Source organism: Nothobranchius furzeri, chromosome 9, assembly GCF_043380555.1.
Source record: "Nothobranchius furzeri strain GRZ-AD chromosome 9, NfurGRZ-RIMD1, whole genome shotgun sequence".
Lineage (NCBI taxonomy): Eukaryota > Metazoa > Chordata > Actinopteri > Cyprinodontiformes > Nothobranchiidae > Nothobranchius > Nothobranchius furzeri.
In genome coordinates, this window is record NC_091749.1 from 25,849,628 (window position 1) to 25,872,826 (window position 23,199).

A 23,199-nucleotide genomic window follows, 5' to 3' on the forward strand; every position below is an offset into this window, starting at 1 on the left:
AAATCCTGTCATGTGAACTTGGCCATAGCACTGAAAAATAAGCACCTTTATCTATTAGATGTAGAGAAGAAAATTAGCAAGAGAGAGAAGGTTTTGACCTTTTGTTGCTTCAGAACTTTAGATAAAAAAGACTCACCAGGCAGTGATAGAGAACCCCTGTCCATGCAGAAGTGTTAACGCTTGAGGACCAATTATAACAGTCCATCCATCAAATATCCTCTTGTCTAAGACCTGTGGTTATCACCCTCCGGTTAAACAGCCAGTGGAGATAATAGCTGAGGTTATGGATTGACCAGTGACTCACCGTGTGCCTGTGCTCTATGCAAGCGACGAACGTGTTTGGGGCCAAGTTGCAGCATTGCTTCAAAGCGAGAGCCTGGCACGAGAGCTCTTCTGTCTCTCTTCTCTCTCAAGTGCAGACGGGGTCTTGCCGGGCCACGGTGCAGTGAAATGGAAAGCATGCCATTCCCTGTTCCGCTTGATGCCGAGTGACTGTTAGAGGTTGTGTCATGTTCCTTTGCTATTGACTCAATGACTTGGGACTTCATGACAAAAGCCTTAACCAGCGCAGGCTTTCTGCATGCTGACAGAGAAATGTGTCTTCCACTTGTCTTCACATTGACCCACGGACGCTGCTGAACTGACATGTCCACATCCCCAAAGTCTCACCTCTTGAACCCAGAAATAACCTTTCAACAACCTTGCCTGTCTCTCACGCTCTGGTACCCTTCAGACCGGATGCCATCAGAACAGCTCACTGAGCTTGTGTATTTATACGTATATATTTTTGAAATTACTAGAGGATGCTCGTCTGAAACGGTCAACCGCTTTACCATCTGTGAACTGAGTGGCATGTCTAAGAATTGCACATATATTTCATGTCAACGTGGGTTGAAAAGTCAAGGCACAAAGTAAGTATGAGCCATTAGCTGGTACCACCATCTCATCCAGTAGTCCAAACAATACATCCTTCAGTGACTGAAGGAATTAAAGCTAGACTTAATGCCAGTGAGCAAACAGGGTGCCCTGCCCTGTGACATGGTTCAGGCAGCTAACCTGATTCATTGCGAGGTTCCCCACACTGTTGAAGAAAAAGCCTGCATCTCAGTTACACACACCCAATTATGCTCATTCCTTCCACACAGAAAAGGTCCATATTCAAACCAGGCTGTGAATTGCAAATCCAGCTGCTAGCTGTCCTTACTCTTTCTCTAATCTAATAATGTGATCCATCATTTCTGCAGGGACAGTTCAACAGCTCAGGCATGAAAACGAATCCCACTGAGGATTAGCATCAGGATTTTTGCATATCTACATATATATTCCTATGAGAACTCATACACACGTGTGTGTGTGTGTGTGTGGGGGGGGGGGGGTGGAATGATACTGAATTTCTTTTGATTACACATAAAACTGCAAGATTAATCTAATGTTGACAACCTTGAAATGTGCGTTTCACAGCAATAACCAACATTCAAGGCTGCTAAACTGTCCACCTTTTGCCGTAGTGAGAAGAAAATAGACAAACCTATGTTTCCTGCCCTGTGGTGGTGCTGCTGGGTGAGGGATGGCTCTGTTGCACATTCATCCATTTCCCTGATGAGCCTGCAGTCACAACGCTTTGACAGCACGGCCACGCGATGAGCGAGACAGCCGACTGCCACTATTTGTTCTGCAAAGGCATTCATCACACTAATTACCCATGGTGCCAAGCGGCTCCTGTAGCCCAGTGAAGCTTTGGCTGCTCGTTTGGAAACAAGGTGAGAAAGGAAAACCTCAGATGAGCCTAAACAGGGGCTGTCCTCCTTTTTCTGCAACCTCCTGCACATAATTAACCCAGCACTCCAGAAACTTGACAAATTGGAATGATGAATCTGGCCTCTATGAATAGATACAAATACAATAATCAATCACAACACTGAACAGTTTTCAGGAGGAGGGCCTGAGCTGCTGTGAAGGGCTGCAGAAATATCTGTGCTCTGAATGACACCCTGCTGGAGAAGTGAAAGAGAGAGAGAGAGAGAGAGTGTGTGTGTGTGTGTGTGTGTGTGTGTGTGTGTGTGTGTGTGTGTGTGTGTGTGTGTGTGTGTGTGTGTGTGTGTTCTGTTAGAATGTAGAAGTGTTAGGTGGGTGGTGCAAAGAAGAGTGGTTGCAGCATCTCACCAATTCCTCGTTTAAATGCCAAATAAAACTGTTGATCCTATTTTTCAGGCTTCATGTCTTTTCTAAAGGACGGCACATGCTTCATGTTACTTCTCCTTGGATACAGATGCAGAACAGCCTCTTTGAATCAAACTCATATTTATCATCTGACCTCAAATAGGTCTTCAGAGTTTCATGTTTTTTGAGTTTCATGGCCTCTTATAAAAACCTTCAGCTGACCGCATCTCTCGAGGCCTGAACAGATGCAACGCAGCATCACAAGCCTGCACGGCCATCAGCTGCAGATCAGTTACAAGGAGACACAGTTCTGATCAGGCAGACAAATAAAAATCGGTCACAAAGAAACCAGCAAAGAGCCTGAAAACAATTCCAGTAAAAAACGTTAGTAGGTTATGCAAATGCTATTGGATGAATGAATGAATGTCTTTGTCAATGTCACACATAAAATTAAATTTTCAGAGAAGTGATCCTTAGTCGGTGCATCATCTAGTTAAAATCATCAATCACCAGCACACACCAAACCTCACACACTGAAAAAGGTACTAAAATGCCTTAAAAAAACAACATTAGCTTAAAGATGTGAAAGACAGAAACACCATTTTAAAAATATTATTTCAGATTATAATTGGTCACTGAGTTTTTCATACAGGCTGAACATTAAAATGGTATCCTACACCTATCTCCTGCATTAGCTTCTGACATACTCTAGACAGTGAAACTCTAGGATCAGAAAAGCCCAACAGATGTATGTCACACTGTCACTAAACATTCATGGACTCACCCATCTTGGCTCATGATGGGGAAGGCTGTTGTTGCTTTAGTGTCCAGGAAACAGCAGAGAACTTCTCAGATGCTAGAGGCTAACTATTAGCATTAGCTACTCCACCACACAGCAGAACTCCTCCAGACTCGCGTTATTCATGGAGACAAAACTATGTTGCAGTGCAAATGGAGTCGGTGGTAGTCATGTTGCTGTTAGCCAATCAGAAGAGAGATGTCCAAACATCAAGAAGACTCCAAATTCTGCTGTGTGAAGCTACTTTCTCCTCCAGCTGATTTGTGCTTCCTGACAGGTGCATCTGAGCTCTTCCCCCCCCCCCCCCCCCCTGAATACAACATGCATTCATTTCTACTAGAGACCACTGCAAGTGTACTGATTAAATGAATGACCCACATCTTTAAATATCCCCCTCCCCCACCCACCTCCCCAGATATCATGATGATTTCCTAGCTTTCACATTAAAATTTTACATTTTTTTGGGGTCATTCTCACAAAATTCTTTAGTCTGTCAGGATCTGGGGTGAGTCTGCACATTCCTCTAATCACCTTAAGTCATTGCAGGTGGGCGGCTCTGGAGAGCGGCCAGCTGCGATGATTTCCCTCATCTACTTCATGTGGTTATAAGGAGCTGGAGATCACTTCACCTTGCCGGAAGATTACTCAACTTGGGTAGCTCTTGTCACTATAGAAAAACTACAGCTTTAGTCTAGCCTTATATTTGTCCGTCATTGTTGTTTTTTTTTTTTTTTGATGACCTCTGCCTTCCCTTCATCAGGAACTCTCACCACGAACCTTTCCTGCAATAACCTGGTTTTTCATCTCCAAGCCTGATCTCCCTCCTCACCCGGACTGACCCGCTCTCCCACCGCTCACCTCCCTTGGATGTTGGATTCACGCTGACGTTGCTCACCCCAGTCCTGGCTACCCTCCCAAGCTCTGGATTTCAGCCCCCACAGTAAGATCCACTACAAACTGAGTCCTGCAATTCTATTCCCCGCTGCCCAACAGACAGTGTTTGTCTCAACAGACCCAGCCCCGGAGCTGTGCCCAACATCACCGCCACGTCTGGCGGTGCACCTTTAGTTCTCCTTAAAATAAAACATTTATTTTTTCCTACCTACGTCTCCTAGTGTGAATTCTGCATGTCTTGGGTCAGGAAACTTCCCTCAGTCATGACATAGTCTTTCCAACCAGAAGATTTATTTAAAGAAAATAACAGCAGAAATCCACACATGTAATCATGTCATGTGAAATGTATGGTGATGTAAAAATGTATAAACCTGCATTAACTGATGTATAATTAGTATTAGAGTTGTTTTAGAGCTGCAGAAACACTTTGTCCCAATGTGACTAGCTAGCTAGCTAGCTACCTGTTTCTCCAAACTGAGGCTGTTCAGAAAGGCAATTTGCAGACATGTAAGAAATCAATTATTCTTAACCTTTTTCAAAAAGATAAAACCTATCATCTTGGAAATATCTGAACTATTTGTTATAATGTGATTAAAGATATTTCTCAGTATTTATCTCCAGGTTTTCAAGCATCAGTTCAAATTCATTTCACTTGTTAAATTCTGGTGATTTCAGCCTGAGACACAATGGGAAACTGAGCTGTATGTGTTTGGATCATTTACTAAGCTATCTGGGTTAATCCTGTGCCAGATGAGTTCTAGCCTGAATGAGGTTGAAGGTTAAGTAGGACTTTGTGCGAGTCCTCGTCAGGATCCTGACATTTCACCAGGATGAATCTGTTCCTAACAGGGAAGGAGACCATTGGGCAGTGCGTCATTGCACACTGACCTGGAGCACAATGTGTCTCTCATGCATGAAATGTAGCTGCTGGAGAATGCAGCAGCGGCGGTTCTGAGCGAGCCATAGGTTAGCTGTGTAGGGTTAATTAAAGGTGAGAGAGGCTCCAGAGGGCACAGGTGAAGCAGAGGATGGAGTATGTTAATCCAACTAAGTGTTGTTGCTCTCTGACCAGGAGCTGACCCTGAGTTGCAGCTTCAAAGTCTCTAACCCCGGCTTTCCACGGGAGCCGTCAGCAGCACGTTACTGCAGCAGCACGTCATAGCTGCTGATAGGAACCGCTGTGGTCAACAGAACCTTTTCCACTGGAGCCGTCAGCAGCGCGAGTCGGCCGCGTCTCAGGAGCAGCATGTCGCGGCCTTTACGCGCCGGTTCTATTTTCTACGCACGACGCCTCTGAAACGGGTCAAGTTCGACATTTTTGGGGAAGGAAAGACAGGAAATCGGACGCGGAAATGGAGAGAAGTTACAGCGATTTTCAGAATAAAGAACGTACTGCCTTCCGGTTGCTTTACTTTTAAAAAAAGTTACTAACTGTGCGGCCCCGTGAGAAGTTATCACCTAGCTAGCGGTCTCCTTTGTTTTTCAGGTCCGTATTGGCGATTATAAAACGGACAGAACATAAAACACAAACCATGTTGTAGTTTTCTCCTGCTTGTTGTTGTGTTTACTGACGAAGTCACTCGTGTGACTTCGTGCTCGGTCGGTGACAGCTGCTCCCCTGCTGCTTCGCGTCTCGTGGGAAGGGCCAAGCAGCAGCTTACGCGAGCAAGACGTGCTGCTGCAGTAAAGTGCTGCTGACGGCTCCCGTGGAAACCCGGGGTAATCTGAATTCAGCGCTCACAACAAAAAGCTGAGATGATGCTTCTCCATCTGTAGGTTTTATTTGTGGAATGTTTGGAAAATAGAATCCTTCATTTTTAGACTATGTCTTAACATATTAAAACAAGAAATACACTTTTTATTCTAAAACAGATTACTTTAGAGTTTGTTAACATTGAGACCATTTAACTTCCTTTTAACTTGGTCATGATGTTGGTTTATTGTCATGACTTGTGGTGGTATAGGATCCAAGTGTCACGTTTAGGAGAGGAGATTGGACCCAGGATGCAGAAGTACCCAGAACGACTCAAAGGCAGGAGAAGTTTTAAGAATGTGAAAGAAGAAAGAAAGTATGTGCTGAAAAGTCCAAAGCACAAAATTAGACTAACACTCCAAAACTTGAAACCCAAAATTAACAAAGCTCACACATGAGAATGGACTCGGAGAGGGGAACGAGGAACGCAACACATGCGACAATGACCCAACAAACGCTGAAGGACAAGCCAGGCTTTTAACACAGAGGGAAGCAATCAGGGGAACAGGTGAAATCAATTAACTACATGGGAAGGGAAAACCAAGCAGAGGGGAAGATAACATAACCTATTAAAACACTACATAACTAAACCTAGAAACTAAGGGCCAAGATCAACAGCTAATGACAAGAGGAGTAAGGGAGACTAATTAACAAGTGGGGAAGGACACTAACACTAAAGGGAACAAATAAAATGAAAAGCTGAACCTATAGAAAATAAAACTACAGAGGGGTGACTGGAGAGACCTGAGAAGCTGGAAAACACCAGGAAACACATGAGGAGAACACAGAGGACAAACAGGAGGGGGTTGGGGACCATGGGGACACACAACATGACACCAAGGATGTACGTGGCTAAAATTCATATAGGTTTCGATCACGGGACAAAACAAGCTCAGGGCAAATTCAATTTAAAGATACTTTATTAATTCCAGAGGGAAATTAGAGGACCAGATTATTCTAGATTAACAGACGAGTGAACAATCACTTTCTTCCACATTGACCAGTGTAGAAGGGGTAAATATGTTGCTTTTAAGCTTAATATATCACCTTTACTTATGACCAATAAGCTGTGATATTCTATATAAATATAGGACATCAACCTTATTAGCCTTTGAATGTTTAATCAGAAGAATTAGGATTCTTTGCGTTTTCAGGGATCAAACACACTTCGTATTAATTCAGACAGAGTCAGGTTAATAAAAAGTAAGAAATTTATTTTCTAAACAAATTAAAACAAGACAAGTTAAATAAGACGAAATGTGATGGATGAATATAAGTGGATGGAATGTGATGTATGGTGATTGAATGGTGCATGTTTATCAGAAACTTGTATCTAGAAGAAACTGAGTTCTGGGTGTGAAAAGAATTTGGTCTGCATTAAACTATGAAGTTGGTTCTTATCAAAACGGCATCAGGCGCAATCATGTGTGTCTGCCTCACCCTTTTGGAGACCCTCTTCACAGATCCGGAGGTCAGGAAGGTCGGATGACCTCTGGGCACCGAGGTCCAGTAGATTAACCGCAGCACCGACGCTCCAGTCCAGAGATGTCACCAGGCACCACAGGTTGGAACTAGTTTGTGTCAGGACGGACTCTTAAGGAGTCAGAACTGTATCAGCTTTGTTCTGCTGGAACCGATTGCTGTGTCAGCTGTAGCGTGTAGCAGGTTTTGACAGCTTGTCAAGAGCGGCACAGCCGCTCAAGTCACCGCGTCTCGTTATTGGCGCTATTTAAACTTCTGCCCAGCCCAGATGTGCTCGCATGTGCACCCGTGAGCCGTGGTTGCGCTGGAACTCGTCTGACCTCTGACAGACGCACTCTGAACTTCAGATCTTCAGCGCGCTGTCAATAGCCTGAATGGGAATCATTTCCTGGTGGTTAGAGAGTTTTCCCCCGGTGGCCAGTCCGGAGTTCTGCTCCAAAATTAACTGGATCACTCCGCAAGCGATTCTGTTTTAATATTCCCATGTTATCATTACATGGCCAATCAGGACAAAAGAGGTTAAAAGGTGTTAACAAACAAACCTCAGAACACACGCCTTTTCCAGATACAAGAATGTTCTAGTTCTGTGGACAAAGAATTTATACGATAACGTTAATGTATCTCTAATGAACATTGTGTCTGAGTGTAGATCAGTGGTTCCCAAACTTATTTAGCCGCGCACCCCCTTCTATGCCCCGACCATGTCGACGCCCCCCCCCCCCCACATCGGGGCATGGCTCTCTCTCTCTCTCTCTCTCTCTATATATATATATATATATATATATATATATATATATATATATATATATCAGATGTCAAGCTAAGCAGACAGGGTTAAAAAAAATTCCCCATCACTTTCATTTTTTAAGTAGTAATTAATAAACATTCGATACCATTACAAATTCCTTTGATTTAATATTAAATAAATATTTAGAGTGCCCAGGTAGCACATAAACAATGCAATTTAACGGTTTTCTTAAAGTAGGAACGTTTAACCTCTGCGGCCAGAGCGCTCTCCTTCCTTCTGTTCTGCGTAAACCTGAGCTGATCACCTACTTGTGCGTAATCAAATGTCAATAGGGGACAAGATATAGCCATGATGTTCACTTTTGCCTCAGACCGACTTATTGCTGTTTTATGGTGTGGCTGAATCTGCGATCCGCTGCCACGCGGACTGGAATAACAAATGCTGCAGTAACAGGACTTGTGGTCAGGTTCATGAGGAGTCACTGGCTGGAGCGGACCCGACTCATCCCAGAAGCTAATATCTTAATTTGACCTTGAATGAAAAATAACCTCTTAAAAGTTTTTATCGCGGTGGAGGCAGCGTTCATTTCTGCCTTCAGTCTGACAGCGGGCCGGAGTTGGCGCAGCGTGCTCGCTTATTGAATCTGTGTGGCCGCGCGCATATGCGCGCGGCACAGCCACTCAGGTCACCGCGTCTCGTTATTGGCGCTATTTAAACTTCTGCCCAGCCCAGATGTGTTCACATGTGCACCCGTGAGCCGTGGTTGCGCTGGAACTCGTCTGACCTCTGACAGACGCACTCTGAACTTCAGATCTTCAGCGCGCTGTCAATAGCCTGAATGGGAATCATTTCTTGTTATTTTGTTACGTCCACGATGTTCTGTGTGTGAGGTTTACAATGTCAGAACACCTGCATGAGACAGGTGTTAATTACAATCTGCCAGAATGACTCACCACCTTCAGATTTCTTCAACACCGTTAAAAATGATCCAATACGGAACATATCGGCGTGCGCAGGCCAGCGTGCTGAAGCTCGACGCATTGTTATTATGAAGCTAGGGCACATGCGGAGGACACGCGCGCGCGCGATGGAACATATCGGCGTGCGCAGGCCAGAGTGCTGAAGCTCGGCGCATTGTTACTATGAAGCTAGGGCACATGTGGAGGACACGCGCGCGCAAAAATATACTTGTTTTCAATTACATTTATTGTGCCCACTTACTTTTTCTTTGGCCCACCCACAAATGAGTTTCTACAATAATGGTGACACATGACAGACTTCTCTGAGCTCCGCAGCCATTAAACTTTTCACCTTGCGCACCCCCTAGCGGCAGCTCGCGCACCCCCAGGGGTGCGTGTACCACACTTTGGGAATCCCTGGTGTAGATAAGGATTCACTTGTTAAACCAAACATTACCGATCATAACATCAAAATGCTTCATTGTAATATTAAAATTCATTTCAACTTCACTGAATTAGGCACAGATTACTCAAACATTATTATTATTATTCATATAACATTTGTTCATTCAACCATATGTTTATTTAATGATTATTTAACTTGTGAGTTGTAAAAGTTCATCTTTCATGAGAGTGTGCAATCCTGCAGTCTTATCAAGAGAAAGCTTTGTTTGGGAACATAGGCGGACATCTTGTGCTCCAGAAATGTCAACAAGGACTGCAGAATCTTCTGGCTTGTTGGAAGATAGAATGTAAAATAAACTTTAGAGAATGGAATTATGTCTGTAGATGACAGGTGGCATGTAGGTCAATATGTGGGTAAAAAATGACCCTTACTGGACGTTACACCAGCATTTACATCCAAACATAACAAGGATGCATACCACCAGTAGAGTTTACTTCACCCTTTAAATTTAGTTTGTTTATAACGTAATCAGCTCTGTGTTTTAATCCTAGCCATCACCAGGGTCATTGTGACATTTCTACATTTATAGACTCTCTAGTGCACGTTTAAATCACGTTCCTCAGCCTCCTCATTACCATATTGAGATTACTCCACACCGGTTTACTCTGATCCCAGGAGTACTACAGGATGTTCCTAATGGGTTAGGTTGTAAAAACTACAAATACACTCATGCACAGGTCCATCGATGTGTGGAAATCACATCTATAGAGGTCTGGGAGTTTACGTCACTTCTCTCGGCATGCAACAGTTCAAATCGAAACGGCGCCATCTTGGCAGGCAGAAGCCCGCAGCTGGGTTATTTGTTATTTGTCAGAAAACTCAATCAAACGGGAAATATGGTAGATTCCTGTTGTGCCCCAGGATGCAGAACAGACGCGAACGACATAAGGGATGAGCCATCTACAGGATTCCCCAAGATCCAGAACGCCGCAAACGTTGGATCATTGCAGTAAAACGCGCTAGTGACCGGGCTAAAATTAAACTGTGGGATCCCGAGAGTAAAGGATTTCGCTTATGCAGCGACCGCTTCATATCAGGTACTTAAACCAACGTTTCCTCAATTGTATATGGTATTTATTTTAAATGCTTTTATTACGATTCTTAGTGGGCTTCCTAAACTTATTTTGGCGTGGCTTTTTCTGTCTTATTACTCATAGCAACAAGTAAACATCACGTAAAACGGTGCCTCGTGATTTCTGCGTGCTGCCGTTTACGTGTTTTATGATCACAGCAATTAACCGGCTAAGCTGTGTTTAATTTTTAAGCAATGGTTGATCAATTGTCAGATCACACATAAAAAGCACTTTGGATTGCTATTATCTGTCTCACCGAGACAGATCTCAGACAGATCCTGAGACGCTCCTGCCTGACATTTTTATTTTATTCACGGAAAAAAAATCAAACTAGTGATTTCTTTTGGCGTTCAGTTTATACATTCAAACAGCACAGCACTCTATTTAAACTACTTACATGTAAATCTGTCATTTGTCCATCCATCCATTTTCATCCGCTTATCTGGAGTCGGGTTACGGGGGCAGTAGCGTTGAGAGGCCCAGACTTCCCTCTCCCCAGCCACTTGGGCCAGCTCCTCCGGGGAAATCCCAAGGCGTTCCCCGGCCAGGTCCGGTAAGAAGTCCGCTCCGACAGCTTCTGGCGTTTTTAAAAAGTATCCCAGGGTCACGGTAAGGGTCGGAGATGTTTAGTCTATTTAATTTCTGACTATATAAAACGATTTCTTTGGTTTTAAAGTGTGAAGTAAACTCTGACGAAGTAAAATCCAAGCCAATCCCATTCATTTTGTTTACCTTTGTTGCCTGCCAACATGGCGTCTACTCTCTGAGAGTCACGTGATGTCCAGAACTCTATATTACTCCTACATAGTTCAAAATGCAGAAGGGCCAGTCTTCTCATACAACATTTATGTCTTGGTAAAAATGCTGCATATATGTGACAAAAATCTTTTTGGGTTAGGTTTAGCAAGTATCTCAAAAGACCTCTCTTAACTACACTGGTTGTAAGTCTCTAAGGGCACTAAACTAAAAACTCAAGGATTAATTATGTTTTAACACCCAAAACACTTAATATCATCCAGCATTAACTTTTCTGACTAAAAATAAGATTTTATTCATATTCAATCTGGTTTTAAAAAATGCCACTGCACTAAAAGTCTTTTAGGTGTTTTGGTGTCAGAAGTATTGGATCACAATCACCTCTTATCCTGACTTTAACAGATGTTTTTTAAAGAGCTCAAAGTCATGTCTGACATGAGTTTCTTTATTTTCAGTCTGCTGTTTACCAGTGGAGTTCCTCAGGGCTCCATCACGGGTTCTGTCCTGTTCCTGCTTTACCTGTTGCCGTTAAAACATTTTTGTATTAAAAATGGATGAATATCCTTTACTATGTGGGTGGAACTTAGATCTAGCCTTAACAATAAAAACTAAATACTGTTTAGTTGATCTACTACTGTGGAAAAATAATCAGTCGCTACATTAGTTTTTATTATAATAATATTACTTTTGTTATCCATCCATCCATTTTTTGCTGCTTATCCAGAGTCGGATCATGGGGGGCAGCAGCCTAAGCAAAAAGGCCAAGACTTCCCTTTCCCCAGCAACTTGGGCCAGCTCCTCTGGGGGAATCCCAGGGCCAGGTGAGAGAGTCCTTCCAGCGGGTCCTGGGTCTTCCATTGGGTCTCCTCTCAGTTGGACATTGCCCAGAAAACTTCACTAGGAAGGTGTCCAGGAGTCATCCTAACTTGATGCGCAAGCCACCTCAACTGTCTTCTCTTGATGTGGAGGAGCAGCAGGTCTACTCTGAGCCCCTCCAGGATGACTGAGCTTCTTACCCCATCTCTAAGGGAAAGCCCAGCCACCCTGAGGAGAAAATTCATTTCAGCCGCTTGTATCCAAGATCTCATTATTTCGGTCACTACCCAAAGCTCATGATCATAAGTGAGGGTAAGAACGTAGATCGACCGGTAAATCAAGAGCTTCGCCTTCCGGCTCAGCTCTTTCTTCACCACAACAGACCGGCACAACGCCAACAGTACTGTATTGCAGCACCATTCCGCCTAACTATTTTTTCATCATTTTATTTTTACTTATAATGTATGTGCATTGCTCCATAAATATATCCTAAAATATTCTAATTCAACTTAAACATAAATGAGCTCAATATGTACACAAAGCTTAATCCGTTGTAAATGGGCAAGTTTTAAATTACAAAAACATTTAGTTAAAAATTCCTAGATTCAGAAAAAAACAGTGATGGTATGACTTGCCAAGTTTGACAGTTCAGACTATCCATCATCCATCCATTTTCTGAACCTGCTTTGTCCACGCAGGGTCGCGAGGGGGGGAGGGGGGGTCCGAAAGTAAACGCGGCCAACGGGCAATCAGGCGGGGTACACCCTGGACAGAGCCAGTCCATCGCAGACAGTTCAGACTATTTAAAGTAAATATGAAATCCTTCAATCCTGACTTCATGTGAGCTACTGATAAGAAAATCTGGGCAACTATGAACATCCTTATATATTTAATGATATTGTTATTTCCTCATGAGAAATTTCCCCAAACTTGTTTTTGGCTGCATTCATGCATGTCTCAGGGGCCATTTTTTAGATTCTGAGCTGAAATATGCAAACACAAGGATGGAAACTAAGTGCGTCATCAGGCCCTGCTCCTCCCCCTGAGGCTAGTCTCGGCTCTGGAACCCGCCTACACTGGAAGTAGGTCACTAACACCCACTTTCTCCTAGTTATGGGCATAGAGCGGTTGATGTCATGCTGCAGTTGGGAATGTGACCTTTATGTCGCAGAACACCGGTTTAAACCTCCACCAGAACCAGAATGGATATTCTGACTGATTACTTCTGCATTGGGGACAAAACACTACCATATAGACCATGCGTCCTGTCCAGAAGTTTGCACATAAGTTAGCTGACTAATGTTTTGTGACATAGTTGCCTAGTGGTTAGAGTAACTACCTGGCATGTTGTGCCGATTCGACTTCCTGCTCATTTTTAGCTACACTTGCTAGTATTATGTTTTCAACCCTTTATTAGTAAATGGTTTAAAACATAAGGACTAATCTTTTTTTTTTTAACTTTGTTTATTTAGCCAGTGTGAGGTGAGCAGAGTATATCAACTAAAATGCTACTTGGACGTGATCAAATTCAAAGATCTGCAGAAAATAATCAATAAAGCTAAAATATAAAATAAGAAATCTGCTTCAGCTGGCTAAGTAAATTATTGCCAGTCCTTGGAGTTGAACAGGTGCCAGGACATGGCAAAGCAAGAGTATATGCAGGCACTTTAACCACTTGACCACCACAGCCAACAATACTTCTTGGTGAGGTACACCTCCCACTGTACTCCCGCCTGCCATCATGAGAGCCCAAACTGTGATAGAAACACTTTCCTGAAATTGCAAGCCCATTTCGGTCCACGCCGGCCGACAATGACACTCCCCGTCTGGTCCCAAACCCGGCGGTGGAATTTAGGCTTTAGTCACTCACGTTTACTTTCGGACCATGGGAAGAACGAAAAAAATGAATGCAAGTCAATGGGGTTATAATCCCGTTTGCCATGTGACATGGATTTCAAATATGATGTCAGTGAATATCAAAGACACATTTTGATGCCAAGAAAGCACTTTTTTTTGTTTGGGGAACAAAAGTTATTTTAGGTTTTACTGTGAAAATACATCCAGCACTACAAATGCACATTACTAAATTGACGTCATCGAACCAGACACTGAGAAGAGAGGAAAAATCGCTGCAAGCTCAGCAAACTTCAAATCCTTCCATCAGGAGAAAAGAACCACCATAAATCTGGCCATTTGGTAAGTAGCAGCTATGCTAGGGAAGAGGAGTATCTGTGGTGATGTCATATATGCAATGTGCCACCGTCTCATTTGTAGTCATGCTAATTATGTACTTTTGCAAACTGATGAATCTCAAAGTACATAACTGGCGTGGTCAAAACACCCATGTTCATATGTGCGATCCAGGGCGTAAGAGAAAGCATAGTAGGTCTATTAGCCCTGTTGACTTGTGTTCATTTTTTTCATTCTTCAATGAGTCAACCGGAAAGGAGAGGAGACTTAGGCTCCCTATAGGGAGTCTAAGTTAAGTCTCTTCCATTTCCAGTCAGCTCATAAGTCCCCGTAACAAAGAAAGAATGAACACAAGTGAACACATATATTTCAATTTAAATGAAAAGTGTGTTTAGACTATGTCACATATATGACATCACTGCAGGAACTCTTCTCCTCAGCTACTTACCAAATGGAGAGATTCATAGAGGTTTTCTCCATGTTTAGTGCCCCTTCTTTCATTCTGGAAGAATGATGTGAAGCTTGCTGAACTTACAGCTGTTTTCTTCTCTTCTCCGAGTCTGGTACGATGACATCAGTTTGGTGAGACAAACATTTGTAGTCCGCCCCGGAGTTTCACAAAAAACAAAAATAACTTCTGCCCCCGTTCGAAAATAAGCACTTTCTTGGAATCAGAATGTCTTTAAAAATCAGACATCATATGTGAAAACCATTGCCCTTAACAAACAGGATCAGAAAATACGTTTTATCGAGTTTCCTTTTCTAGGTCCAAACGTATTTTGTTTTCTGTGACTTCAAATGATGTTTTTCCTTTGGGGTCTCTGGTAGTTTGTCCTTAAGTTGAAGTGGAAGCAGCCAGCTGTTTCTCCATCTCTGAAATGTTTGAGTAGAAAATCTCACACACCAGTGGTGTTCTGTTGCTAAATGTGAACTTTTTTTTGACTGTAGGCGACCCATGGTCCGGAAGTAGATGGGCGCGACTTAGGCTCCTTATTTGAGAGGGGGAGCTGAGAGCGAAACAATGAGGATCTGAGTCTGCCATTGCTCCCAGGTACAAGCTTACTAAGCTAAAGCTAACAGAGGCTTGTGGCCACTTTTAGCCAGAAAATCGCAGTTGAGAGACTAACAAGAGCTCAGAGAGCTCCACAGGTGACAAGCACAGCCTCAGACAGCAGCATCAAGAGCCAGGTACCCGTGCCGCGTAAGAACACTCTCTGCTCCTTTGCAGCGATCAGAGATCAGGGCTACTGACACCGCAGGTGATGGAAAACTGTAATTTTTGTCACTTTCAGGTTCACAAAATTCAGATAATGGCTGCCCTGTGCTTTCAACAACCTCTTATTGTTTTAGAGTGATGTGTAAAAGGTTTTGTAATATCAGCACACTCAACAGATTTTTTTAAGGATGATGGGTTTTGTTTCTCTAGCATAGTTTCAGAGATGTGAATTTGTCATGGTTTTGGGGATGAGTCTAACCCAAGACATGCAGAATCACATCTCCATACAGAGAATGAAGGTAAGTAAAACAGAATTTATTATTTAGGGGGAACTTAGGGCGCGCTGAGAACTCCAGCGGATCAGGGGAAGAAAACGGGAACTAGGGTCTGAGGGAGAGCAAACCAGAGGTGAGTCCAGGAGATAAACAGTCTAGGCAGGAAAACTGAGAGGGGACTTACGGGAGATGATTTGGTTTGGGGAATGAGGGGAGGTAGAGAGCCAGGGATGATCCAGAAGGGAGCTTTCCTGAGCTGGAGAGGGAGCGCAGGGCTTGAGAGTGATAGTGGGTCAGTCGGGAGGAGGGAGGATGGTGTGAGCAGGACGGTCTGGGAGGAGGATGATGAACGTGGCTGAATGCAGAGTCCAGGAGTCCTATGGAGTTTGAATGAGTAATTCCAGAAGAGTGAAGAGCCTGAGGTGGGTGAGTCCAAAAATACAAAGATTACACAAGGTCCAAAAACGTACAAGAGCCAAAAATACACTGAAACTAATCACGAGAAACCAAGAGAGCTAGAGCGAGGGCTGGGCACTACTAAGTCGTAGTAATCATCCGGCATCGGGCTGTGTTCACCATCTCCTTTAGTAGTATAGTAGACCCGCTGAATCAGCTGATGCGATGCATTTGCCGCTCCCTCAAACCGCTAATCATCCGATGCGGTGCAGCTGCCGCTCCCTCTCCTGTGAATATACTCAGAGGTCGTTTGTGAGAGCGAGTACTCACCCCGGCTCACGACAGAATTGTTCCGCAATTAGTTCAGTCCTTAATTGTACTTTGTCCTAAAGGTGTGGTTCACACATTTAATCAATATATTTGCAATGACTTATAGTAGAATGAATGCCTTGAACGCTGTTCTCAGGGCAAAAAAAGCTCAGAATTGCTTGGATCAGAATGGACAAGTCTGCTGCAGCAGAGAGATGCAGAAGACAGCAGGGTTTGGAGTCTTATTTCATGATATTTGGACATCTTGCCTTGGCTTGGTAAACAGCAATGCGACTCTACCACTGACTGACAAGTGGATGTTTTATCTCCACAAACAACACAAGCCTGAAGGAGTTTTTCTGTGTGGTGGAGTTGCTAATGCTAAAAATTAGCTTCTACTAGTCGGACGTTCTCTGCTGTTTCCTGGACGCTAAACCAATAACAGCCTTCGCCCATCGTGAGTCAAGATGGGTGAGTCCATGAATGATATCTGGTTGAGTGACAGATCCGACATGTTTTTCAAATCCTGTACTGTAACACATTGCTGTAAAATAACGTGCTATTTGGAACTGTAGTATACCGTTTTACATGAATACAGTTGAATACTGTCAATTCTGATGTCTTTGAGAAATAAAATATTAATGGCAAGCGTCTGGTACAAAGCCGTATTTTCTGCTCTTTTCCATCAAGCTACTAGCCTGGCAAGCCAGACTAAATAAATGTATTATTTATTGTCTTGTATTGCATTCTTTGCAAAGCAAGAATTTGGTCTAGTTCACTAGGCTATCAAGCTACCATAATCCTACGGTAAAATATGGTATTGCTTTTCTTTCAAGTAAAACTTGATTATGGGTTCATTCTGTTCGACATCTGAGCAAAATTAGAAAATAAATGGAAATGAAATTAAGCCAACACATCTGTTGAAGCTTAAGGTGGCTTGGTCATTTGATTTGCTGCAACAAGGTTCAATTTCCCATTTGTTGAGATTATTTTTCCACATTAAACATTTTAAAGGATTTTATAGGGAGAAATGTTATACAGGTTGATGCCAAAAGCTTAAAAGTATCTTCAGATGTGCACTTGATGTAATATAGCTAAAACACAGTAGAACCCAAAGTGTTAAGCGTCAGAGTACGGGAACTCTGTTAGCGTCAATTTAATGAAAGTGAGTGTAAAATACTAGTCTGGCCTGCCAGGCTCATCCATTGTCTAGTCTACACAGAGGACAAGTCTGGATACTCACAGGCAGAGAGCACCATGAGGGGCGGGACTAGTCAGCTCAAAAATAACCAATCAGAAAAAAGGCAGAAATGACGGCTGTATCACGCAACGCTGTAGTTTATTTAGCTGTAGTCAAGGACAGCGCCTGGCGATGGCGCAGACATCTTTTTTTTAGAAGAAAACCTAACCTCCGCTAGGTTGCTGTGTCACTCTGAATAGGTTCCATCTACTGTATACGTAACAAAAAATGCTATCTTCTATATCATATAAAGAAAAAATGCAAATCATATTCCTTAATCAAAGATGTATTCTGAGCTCACTTGAGGGCAGGGAATAACTTTTGGTAGCATATCAACATATTCTGAATAGAAAACATACAAATATTAGACAGACTACTTAAAATTAAAATAAAGTCTCGCTTCTCATCTGCGACATTGTAAACATAAATAGCAGCAGCATAAAATATACATTTCTGAATAAAAAAATGTAATATAGGATACTTTAACATAGTGCACTGCCTCTTTGAAAACTAATAGAATACATAAATTAAATTCTGAAAAGTAAATAGGTGTCATGTGTGGACTATTAGCCATATTTATAATCCTTCTTAAACTGGGAAATGTGACAATATCACAATTACATTAGTAGACCAGGACTGTAGCTCTAGTTGACTTAAAATATGGGCTGCCTGATGACAGATGTGGACAGATGTGTCCGTCTTCGTAAAACAAACTAAAACAAAACATCCCTCGTGCTCCTCATCGCATAAATAGACCCATCTATTTTTGTTCAAGAATATCAGCATATCAACATGCTCAGGAGTACGTCGTCTGCGCAGTCTGCTAACAGTCAGGTCAGCTGCTGTGAATACTCTCTCGGAAGGGATTGATGTGCCTGGTATGGCCAAGTACTTTCGTGCCAAGTTTGCCAGCCTTGGGCTGTTTAGTGCCCCTTGGAACGCCAAGTGCCCAAGTGGAACGCTTGTGTTCCCGTGTATGCGTCATACTTTACTGTTTTATCCATCTCAGTGTTTTTTGCATATTTTTCTGTTTTATCCATCTTCTTGCTGCTTTATTACTTCCTTATTGCCCATTTATTCAATGTTCGTATGTCCAACATCATGCTGCTCTGCTGTTATTTTTTTTAATCGCCCCTCGGGGATAAATAAAGTTTTCTGATTCTGATTGGGAAGCTTCCTTCATTGACTTTCCACCATGTTGTGGGACTGGAATCAAGGAGTGGTGGCGGATCCTTCAGAAAGCTGTCCACCTCTTTTTCTACGTCATCGGCGCTCCTGGTGGTATAGTTTTCACCCATGAGTAAAGCATAAGCACTGTGTCTCTGAAGCACAGCTCCCTGGACTGACACTGACCCGACCACCTCCTGCTGGCCACCAACGGCATCTGCTGATGTGGAGCTCCTACGTTTGGCATCTGCTTCAGCCAGAACTTCAAGCAGTTTGGCAAGAGCTGCAGTCCTCGTAGGTGGGGTTTGAAATCCCTTGTGCTTGTGCCTAGGATCCAGCATGGTTGCCAGCATCGGTGGTGTTGACGTCAGGTCATCAGAAGCAATCTGTGAAGAAAAAGATAATAAATTAGATTTAAATGTGGCTTAAATTAGATTTTTGTTTTTAACAATTTTTTAATAGGTTAAGTGTTTTATTATTTAATGAATGAACCAGTTTTAATCATTAATAGATTGTTAAAATAGGAGTTAAAAACTACAGTAGTTAAACAATGTGCTTTGTGTGCAATGAATGCAGTTAAAAATATCTGCAATAATTAAAGTAATGGATTTAACTCACTTTCATCCTTTCACTCAGTGAAGTGTGCACACTGGATTTGAATTTCCCCACTTTGCTGGTGTCTTCCTCATCTGTCTTGAGCTGCACGCTGATCAGGCTGAAGGTGATCAGTAAACATGACAGTCGTTGCACACTTGAGTGTTTCCAGCATTGGCGCCACATCCTCCAACAACTGCCAATATTCACCTCTCAATTCCAGCGTTCCTCACGTCTGCGAGTTTGGTTACTGTGCAGTCAGACTACAGCGGACACGGCCCACCTCTGCTCCGTTAGTCTGTTAAACGTTTCACTGACTCAGTTCCCCCTGCTTTTACAGGATTGGATGAGTTTGAGACGGCAGCTGCATTTGCTTCTGTTTAGCTGCGAGCGCTTTGTTTGCTGGATTATTATGATTGAAGTGTTGCACGAGTCTTCTAGCAGCTATACCTGCTCGGTTAATGTAGGTAGCGAAGCCGTCGTTAATGGCCAGCTACAGCATGTGGGCGAAAGATGGAACTGAGTGCCAGTTGACTCGTGTGGGACTGTTTGCAGAGACGATATTACGTAAATTGTCGTGCACACAAGCAACTACACGCCCCGTGAGTCCCCATGTTTCCACAGCCTGGTTTAACTTGTCAGCTAAATTGCCTGCCTTATGCCCCTCTGTTACGCTCTCTGTGAGTAAAACTGTTGACTTTACCTGCCAGTCCGGTTCAATGTAGTGGCAAGTCACTGTGATGTAGCTTTCTGTAGTCAAGGAAGTCCAACAGTCTGTTGTGAGGGCCACATTCGCAGTTGCACGTTGCGTTCTCAACTCGCCCTTATTCCTCACGTAATTAGCTTCCAAGCGACTGGTTATGGTTGTTCTAGAGGGGATTTTGTACCCCGGCTCAATGTACTTTATCACTTCCTGAAATCCCTGTCTGTCAACAGCATTTATCAGCAGCATGTCTGTAGTAACCATGTAACATATTCGCTGCTTTGGTGGGGTCACATACCCTTCTTCCCAAAGCTGTGGTGATTGTAGGCTGAGCACCACTCGCTGTTTGTAGCACGGCTGAATGTGACATATTTAGGTGGTAATTAAACAAAGTTGTGGAGTTGGTGTACTTCAAAATACTACCACATATTGTGCATTTGGCGTCATTGTCGTTATTGACCAACTTGAAGTGGCTCCATACTGTACTCCGTTTTGCCCTCTTCATCTTCAGTGTACCGCTTCTCCTTTGTCTCTTGTTACTGTCAGAGCCCAGCTTCGCTTGTGTTCCCGTGTGTGCGTCAACTACGTCTGGTGTCAAGCGCCCCACAAGGCCTGGCAGGGAATTACGGGTTCAAAACGTAATTAACTAATTTAACTTGAGTAATTTTCTATCGACAATTAATCGATAATCGATTTATTGCTTGCATCCCTAATTCAGAGTTAAAACAGATTTGTTTAAAACGACTTTATATGTATTCTTTTGGAGTTACTATTAGTCTATACTCCAGTGTTTATGAAAATTTCTCCAAAACAGTGTGAAAAGTACTCTGGTAAGCGCCGACTTCTTATTTCTTTGCTTCTTCAGCTGCAGTGGGTGAGGTGCATTGTGGGTGGTCATGTTTTTAGTTAGTTTGTTCTATTTTGGGGTGTTTATGCATGTTTGTTTTGAGGGGATTGTATTGTTCTTAGTTAAGACTTTGTTCACGGTTGCAAATGTGGTATTACTTGCTGAGCCACTTTGGCACCGTAAGTGAGGAGGTCAGTCAAAGGAATTGGACCCCTGTGCCGTTCCACTCTTTGACTCAGTGATTCACACTCAATGCTCTGGACTCAGTTCTTTGTGTTCATTCTCTCACTGGCTGTCTGCAGTCACCTGAGGTATGAGTTAATATTTCCTTCACGATCGACACATCACTAGTAGGAACTGTAAAATAACAGTATATTGGCAACCATAGAAATTAGTGATGGGAATTACGGCTCTTTTTAGAGAGCCGGTTCTTTTGGCTCAGCTCACAAAAAAGAGCCGGCTCTTTTGGCTCCTAAGTGGCTCCTCAGATTTTCTGTTGCGTAGAGTACATTTATAACCAAAATAATGCTAAACTATATGTAAAATAATTTACTAATGTAAAAAATAGCAATATATCAAATATTTATCATTTCTATGGATTTAATAACTGAACACTTTAAGAAATCTCCACTTCCCTACTGCTGGCGCTCATTTTTTCACCGTCTTCGTCGCACTCTCCTCTCTCTCGCTCGCCCTTTTCCTCCTCCTGAGTCCCTCTCGTGTCCCTCCACCCGCATGTGCTCTGCTGTGTGTCTGTCTGACTATGACCCTCCCTCTTCCCCGCCCCAACTCTTCTGTGTGTGGACAGTCTGGACACACAGTTACACATGTTGACCAATCGCCTGTAGCTTTCACGAAGGCAGGGGACGGGGGGGACGGGGGGGGGGGGGGGGGGGGGCGGACGGCTCCCAATGATGAGCCGGCTCCCGTCGTTCACTTCAAAGAGCCGGCTCTTAGAGCCGGTTCGTTCACGACCGACACATCACTAATAGAAATGACATTATAATACTGTTCATGTTCGGTTGTTGTGGATCATGATAGGTACTGTAGATTAACAGTTTCAAGCTGGCACCTCTGGCTGCCAGTAGTTTACTGCAATTTAACAGGGAATTTATCGATTTTCTATCAGATGCTAATGCAGGAGATAGGTGTAAGAGACTATTTTCATGTTCAGGCTTCATGTAAAACTCACAGTGACTGATTATAATCAGGAATAATGACTAAAAATGTTTTTAGTGAACCACACCTTTAAATAAAGTGTTTGTTTTGAGACCAGATGTGAGTTTGATTTTGTCAGTAAAGGTGAGGAAGATTTGTGTTTTTTACCTTTAAAGCTGACAAGTTTCAGCTAAAACTGTAGCCATCGGAGGTGCTACAGTTGTAGCCGAAACTTGTCAGCTTAAAAGATAAAAACAAATATTTACTGTGTTTAGAAAATAACTGAGCAATGGAATTTGACAGTTTACACAGAAAGAACATATAAAAAATGTGAGGAAGGTTTTTGTATTGGTTTTGGTTCCTTATTGTAGGACTACGAACATTTGATTCTGTTTCTGTATCCAAAACAGTGGTTCAGGGTCATTTAAATGAGTCTTGTACTTGCCTGACTAAACATGTGACTAATAATGACTCGGAATTGTGTTTTTAATCAAATATTAAAAAGTAATATGTGAGAAAAAAAATTAAAAAATACATCAGTAGACTTAAAAGCCAGTATTAACACTATTCTCTAAAAAAGGCTTTATTGCGTGTAATTAGCTGATGACACTAGGTGGCATCAAATCCCAGCAGTTATAGCTGAGATGTGAGCACACACCATTCTACCTTGTCTCAGCTTCAGTTTGAGCTCTCTCTCTCTCTCTCTCTCTCTCTCTCTCTCTCTCTCTCTCTCTCTCTCTCTCTCTCTCTCACACACACACACACACACACACACACACACACACACACACACACACACACACACACACACACACCAAACAGCTAGTGGATTAATAAACAAAGGTGGAACTCGCTAATTCTTCTGTTCCCAGATAAGCTCCTCTATGCGCAAACCCTCCCACTTCAGGCGCACGTGACTACGGCGGTGACGTACATCCAGGACGCACCACTTTCCTAGACTCTGCAAAGCATCACCAAAATCACCATCCATCAAGCCCCGTCCCCCCTTTCTTTCTCTCTCACCTCCTCCATCTCCTCCTCCTCCCCCTCTGTTGTCTTTTTAATGTACCTCCAGCCTGATTAGGGGAGCAGGGAGCGCCTGGGAAGCCTGGTCTGGAGACTCCCTCTGTGGTGAAGGATCTGCTAAAGCTGGACGCAAACCAGAAGAGACTCGACATTGTTTTGGAAGAACGCGCTT